Here is a 5,837-nt window from a genome sequence, read left to right as displayed (position 1 = left end):
GGGGCGGCCGCGGGAGGAGCCGAAGCAGGAGCGGGAGCTGTCGCCGCCATTTTGCAAGAGAGAGGGGTGGGGTGGTCTGCGCCGGCAAGAATTGGCTGATCTAAACGCCTGTCACGCTGTGCTACTTTTCTATTGGGGAAAGGGTTGTGCTTAAGGCCCTCCTGCCATCTGCTAACCAATCTGGGGAGAGTGATGAGGGAAGACGCTCTGATTGGAGGAAGAGCACACTGTCTGTGACGGAAGCGGAATCTTTTTCCTACCCTCTTGGGGCCGCAGAGTTTTTCGATTGGGTTCTGGCATCCCCCGCCTCCGTGCCTATCTGGTCTCTTATTGGCTGGCGCTGCACTTACCTTCTGTCTGTCAGGGCGGGAAGGCCTATTTACTGGCTGTGGAAGCGTCGGTCACTCTGTCGGTTGCTAGGTGAAACTATGGTTTGGGTCTGTCGGCAGGGCTGAGCACTGGCCCGGCCCGGGAGCCGTGGCGCTGCCCGGGGCTGAGGGCCCTGCTGGAGGTAGGCTGAGCAGGGCCGGGTGTGCCAGAGCTCCTTGTGGCGTTCCAAGCCCCCAAGTGTTGCTGTACCCCTGAGCCTGCCTCAGCTGCCTGCGTTTCTCTGACACGTTGTCGGTCGTGCTTCAGGCCCGTATTGTCTGCTGGGAGTGGGTGCTGAGGCGTTTGGGTGGTGGCAGTGCGGTCCTGGCCGTGGTGGCAGGGCTGCTGCTGCGGCCTCGGCCTGCTTGTGGTGAGGGTAAAGGCGGCAGAGCTTCTCCTGCTGTCCTACAGCTGTATGGTGGTGTGGCAAACACAGCAGCCTGCAGGGTGGTACCGAGCTGCCATCGTGGTGAAGAAGGTTATCCATCAGCACTGTATGTGAGGGCTATGCAGCCCATAGGGTATTGGCCCTGTGAGGCAGGGCAGGGCTGTTAGCCCTGTGTTCCAGGTCTTTGTTGCCAGTAAGATGAAGAAGAGTAAGTGGTTGCTGAGTATCATGTAGAGAGCACATGCTGGTTACCTTTATCTGAGGTTTAATGGTTACCCAACAAATTGACTTCTAGCATATAATTTACCTGCTTAGTTGTAGTGCCCCTTGTGTTCACTCACGCAACAAACCTGCGTGGGTGGGCCAGGCATGGTTGTAAAATGAAGCATGTATGCTTTTGATAACTGGTAAGGAGGCTACATTCATTCAGAGCTTCCTTTTTCCACTTTTGGCCATATGCTTGCAGCTGTTATCTTAACAGTTGTAACAACATAGGAACAGATTTACCTCTAAGTCTCAGTTCAAAACCTTTTCTCACAGTTTTTAGTATTAGTGTAACAAACTTTAAGGGAGACCTTCAGGTATCGTTGAAATGTTTGGGGTTTTTCCGTCTCTAGCTATTCTTTTCCCACAAGTAAACTGTTTGTGTGTGTGTATACACATATATAAATACTGAAAGATCCAGAAGTCTCACCTCCTGTCAAAATGCTTAGTTCAGTGAAACTATGCCAGTCAAAAACTGCATTAGTTCTCTGGCACCACTTTGTCTATCAGGTGGCTGAATAATTGAGAATGTTTCCAGGTAGTTGTTTCCCAGGTGTAGCAAAGTGCAGCGTTGGTTACTACCTTAGGTGCAATTATCTAGAAATCCTCTTTGGTCTCCTGGCATACTCTGTCCCATATTACGTTACCAGCTAAAGTGATTTAAAAATAAATTTAAAAAAAAAAATATCGTGACTGGTGACTTTTGGGCTTTTCTCTGTTTCATTAGCTGAGGGGTGAACATCATAAGTTGATGAGCAGTTTTGACTCAGTCATTGAAGACAGGTTCCCGAGTATAAAAGGAGCAGCTCAATAAAAAGATAATACATTCTGCCCATGTGCTAGCAATTTGCTTCTTTTGCATAAGTGGGGAACACCTGTCAAAGCTACAAAGGAGAGCTAATGCATGGGAATATGAACAGATTTTATCTCTTCATAAAAGCACTTCCTAGTCTGTGTACCATTAAAAAGTGGATCTCCTATTCTTAGGTTTTCACTGTGCAGCCTTCATTTCTTGTGTGCCTGGGTCAAATTGCATAAAGCTTTAAAATGTTTCTGTTCTTGGAGCTTTGATGTGTCCTTGAGAAGTCTAATGTGTGAGGTGTTCTAGTTAGAGAGCAGCTGTTTGATCTTATTCTTGTTTGCATCAAACTATCCTTGGTGCTTAATTTGACATAGTCAGCTGCAGATTCAGTTGAAGCAAGCAAGGCTCTTTAAGATCTGCCCATTATATATGTTGCCACCTTAAAAATTGGGCAGCTTAATATGGAGCCACAGTTGTGCCTCAAGACTGGCAACTGTGATAACCTTCTTTTACTATGTTGACATCAAGCTGCTGGACAGAATACCAGAGAGTGTTTGTAGTGAGTAAAGATGGATAGCCTGTATCTCAAAAGGCAAAGATCAGTGGTTGGCTCACACGAAGCCTGCTTAATACAAAAGTTTTATAAATCTAATGATAGAGTCAGTCATGTGATAGTGTCTGGAGCAGATGTGTCAAAGCTACAAAACTGTTTTTCCTTGCTGAATGGCTGCTGAAAAATAGAGACCTTCATAATTAATATGTTTTCACAAAGTATTAGTTTACTTTTATAGAAAGGTAGTTACCAGTTACATATATTAATGGTGCCCATTGTCGAAACCTTAACATCTATCTAGTGAGATGATTAAGATGTTTAGATACTACCCCATTACAGTAAAAATCTATCTGCCTAGAGGAGAAACAGAAGACACATTTGCACGTGAACATGGATCAGCGTGGTAACTCAGGGCCTTCTGATTTTACATTTTTCCTTGCTTGGTTTCCCTGCATCTGATTTTGGTGGTGAGTATAATTAAACTCTTGTAGGATTTCACTTTATAGTCCTTACGTGTGACTGAGTCATTATTATTGCATTTGCTGTCATGTCAGCTGCATTTTCATAGATGATGTATAATTTCTTTATCAGTAGCTATCTTCTCATCTTGCTTGTATTACTGGCAGCAACATCATCTCTTGCTCTAAGGAAAAATGTTTCTTACATTGCCTTACAGGTAAAATAAAATATTTACAATTTATTTGATTCATCATTTCAGTATGTAGTTTCATGGTTAGTTTCATGGGATTGAATCAACATTTTAATTCCATTATTATAAGAATAATTTTCTCTTGTGCATTCTGTGTAAGAAGTTAGTAGAGTCAGTTATTTCTGCCAAGAGAAAAATCCATCACTGAACGTAACGGTTATTTTGTATCATCATGCTTATATAGGAAAAAATTAATACCAAGTCTCATTTTCCAAATAATTTTGAGGTCAAAGGACAGAAGTCCGTTTCCCTGCCTGGAATTTCAAGTTTGTGTTTCCAGCCTTCTTCATGCTCACAGAGCTTCCTCTTCACCTTCTCTCACAGTCAAGTTACCAGCACTTCTGGTGTCTACTGGTTATCTGTGTTTTTCAGGATCCATATGTTGTGCCTTCTATCCAGAACCTTTATACGATGTAGTCATGGGCAATGATTTCAGTTTTTTGTTTTTCTTTTTTTTTTTCTATTAGAAAAAGTAATAGTTCCCTTATTTAGTCTTAATGGAATGTCTTAGATGATACTCATCTGGTTCCCGTGCATTTGGGATTGCCACCAGATGAAAGACAGTTGCTAGTAATCAATTCCCAGCATAATGTGTCAGCTGATTCAGTTTCATATTAGCAAGAGAGATTCAAGCCCTTCCCTGCTTTTGTGTAATGTTTTGTGGGGCTACCTCAATTGTTAGGGAAATAACACATGAGACTAAGGTAATGCTTCGAGTGAAAGTCCAAATACTACCTGAAAATAATGAGGCATAGTGTTAATTGCATGCCACACTGATACCTTCTCTAAAGTGAGAGTGGCAATAGAAGTTATCATTAGGTGCTCAAAAATAGCACATTACAGACTGCCATGTGCTCTTTAGTCAATATGTGGAAATAGAGAGATCCAAGCTAAAGTAAAAGTAACTTCACTGAATACCTTGCAGTGAAAAGTAACAGAAATGTACGCAGGCTGACATACTTAAGGCAATGAATACTTTCATGGTCAGAGTTTTATACTCATTGAAGAAGGGAAAACAGAGACATGTATTGAACAAAGGATGGCTGTGGAAATAAATGCTCCCAAACCCTGGCAAACCCCAAATGGTGTGAACTAATTGGCTCAGACAAGTGTTGAAAATTTTAAATGGTTAAAATATGTCCCAAAACTATTTAGCTGTTCATGATTCTTGTGTGTACCAGTTCCATTGCTTCCCATGACTAGTGAGAGATCTGTCAAAAAAGAGAGAAGATGAACTACTGCGGTAAAAGGCATTTTGATCTAAAAGGCAGATTTCTGTTATTGCAGTACCGTAACCCCTCTGACTTCAGTGGGAATGTATCAGCAATAACTTGGAAGAGGCTTTTCCTGAAGAGAGGGTGGGTTTGGTGCTGCCTTTTTTTTTTTTTTTTTTGTAATTCAGTGCATGCTGTTGGGATCAATGGCTAACTGCTTTTATTCCAGATGCTGATAGGGTATTCCAAAAGAGTGTTCTGTTGACTCGTACCATGCCTCTCCTGCAGTATGTACAATCGTGTGTTCACCCTGTTTTCCCAGCTGAGTTTAACTGGCTGAAAATGCTAGCCCTAATATTCTATATAGAAGCAACAGTGTATTTTATTATGAAGGTCTCTATCACATTTGTTTATAGAAAACAGTGACTGAACTCATAAAAGCCCTTATGGAATTTATACTGTGAGGACACACCCTTGTCTAGATTATTTTTGGAAAAAGTGTGATTTTCAGCTGTTTTCAGGGTTGGGTCAAGATCATATAATTCTTTGATTATTAAATCAAGGTGCGTAAAAAGGTAGTCCCGCATCCACTATTACCTCGTTCTTTGTACTGGCCGCAGGATATTCGAACACCCCTAGCAGGGACTAAGGCTGCTCAAACAATAATGGACAAGCTCACAGGGCGTAACCCCTGTGCAGGCATTGCCACAGAATACAACTGCCATACCACAATTTATTGGGGAAAATCAGAAATATTTAATAGCGATGCCCTAGCTTACATGCACATATTGTGAACGTTTGCATAAGGAGAGATGTTGCCAGACATTACTAGAGCAGACTCCTGCTTTTTGGACCAATTGTGTATGAGGCATTTTTGTCATTTTATGCATTTAGTGAGAAATCGCTTACACTGTGCAGATCGTCACGAATGCTTCAGATACATTGACAGAACGACAGGAGAAATAGAATCTTACCGGAAGTGTACTGTTGTCTAGGTTTGGGTTTCAAAAAGTAAGAAAAAAGCAAGAAAGGAAATAAAAGGATGAAATAAGAATAATATATATCTAGGACATGGAGAAAAAGACACTGGATAACTAGAAATAGGATCGTTTGGGAAATGTGTAACTCCTTGACGCGAGAGATTTACGGCCGATGAATGATAGGAGGTCTTGTGGTGGCTCCCAGAAGGAACCTGGAATAAGTGTTTATGTGCCTGAAAGGCAGTCTGCTCTTCTTTCCAGCAAGATGAATTGATCTAATAAAAGGCACTGCCTCTCCTGCCAGCCAGGAGAAAGGTAATTCATGCCGGTGTTTTGCGAGAGCTCTTGCCGTGCGGGCCCGCCGGGGCTGGATGCGGGAGCCTCTTCCTTTCCACCCGCGGTTGCGGACCGAAGGCGGCTGTGCCGGGCTTTCCGGCATCACCGGCGGCCTCCTCGACAGAGGGCCGCGGCCCTGGGGACGCCGGGGCCTGGGCCGCACCGAGCGGGGCGGCTCGGTGGCGGTGCCCGGGGCCGCAGCGGGCGGCTCCCCGGCAGAAG

At 43.5% G+C, this 5,837-nt stretch overlaps 1 protein-coding gene across 1 annotated transcript in view; it reads right to left on the bottom strand.

The window, feature by feature from the left end:
• Positions 1-5,837, bottom strand: part of EIF3F (eukaryotic translation initiation factor 3, subunit F) — an 11,032-nt gene that overhangs the window by 4,794 nt on the left and 401 nt on the right. The window lies entirely within an intron of this gene.

This window comes from Charadrius vociferus, unplaced genomic scaffold (genome assembly GCF_000708025.1).
Source record: "Charadrius vociferus isolate BGI_N301 unplaced genomic scaffold, ASM70802v2 scaffold436, whole genome shotgun sequence".
NCBI classification, from domain to species: domain Eukaryota; kingdom Metazoa; phylum Chordata; class Aves; order Charadriiformes; family Charadriidae; genus Charadrius; species Charadrius vociferus.
Note: the sequence above shows the minus strand (reverse complement) of the source record. Positions and strands in the feature narration are given on the sequence as shown.